The sequence below is a fragment of the Agrilus planipennis genome, unplaced genomic scaffold (genome assembly GCF_000699045.2).
Source record: "Agrilus planipennis isolate EAB-ADULT unplaced genomic scaffold, Apla_2.0 scaffold209, whole genome shotgun sequence".
Classification (NCBI taxonomy): domain Eukaryota; kingdom Metazoa; phylum Arthropoda; class Insecta; order Coleoptera; family Buprestidae; genus Agrilus; species Agrilus planipennis.
In genome coordinates this window covers 559,837-560,534 of record NW_020439069.1, presented here as the reverse complement: position 1 = coordinate 560,534, position 698 = coordinate 559,837, and the positions used below count along the sequence as shown (strand labels likewise).

Here is a 698-nt window from a genome sequence, read left to right as displayed (position 1 = left end):
TTAACACAATCAACTGACTGAACAGGTGTGGTTATACATTATTTTAATAGTATTATTTACAAAAGTTTAAGGCGGTATCACATTTTTCTGTGTTTAATTAAAAAACCTGGTGTGAAAGAAGAAATAAACGTCACTACAAATTTATGCTGAATGTGAAAGTAGCATCATATTTATAAAAGAAAATTCTATGTTCAAAAAAGGATAATATGTAAAGCATATCAAAAATAAATGGTTTAAGATAATTGAATTTTCTCTAAGTATAATAACTGTTTAATAAATATAAGTTATAAAGAAGAAACTGCTTTACCTTGGAAACGATAAAATATTTAAATATTTGCAAGTGGACACGTTAGGAAATAAATTATAATTAGATTAGTTGATAAAGCACCTACATAAACAAATTTTTGTGGTAAGTCTATATAATTCAGTAAAATCAGTAAAAAGGTATCGACAACAGACGTAAACAACCCCAAATATTCCATAATGATATATACTATAGATTACACAAATTTAAAGAATGTCATCGAAGTCCTAGATTTTCTGGAGTCGTCAGGAATTAAACCACCTAGGAGAGCTATCAAATATAAAACCAATAAACAAACAAAGGCAGGTATTTATTCAGGAGGAAATCAAAAAGCTTCAATATACTCATCCGACACCATAAAAAATTTGCTTACTCCAAAACCAACGTAATGTTC

At 27.8% G+C, this 698-nt stretch overlaps 1 pseudogene; it reads left to right on the top strand.

The window, feature by feature from the left end:
* The window catches only part of LOC112905198, a 2,744-nt pseudogene extending 2,502 nt beyond the window's left edge, over positions 1-242 (top strand).
* Positions 243-698: the final 456 nt, after the last annotated feature.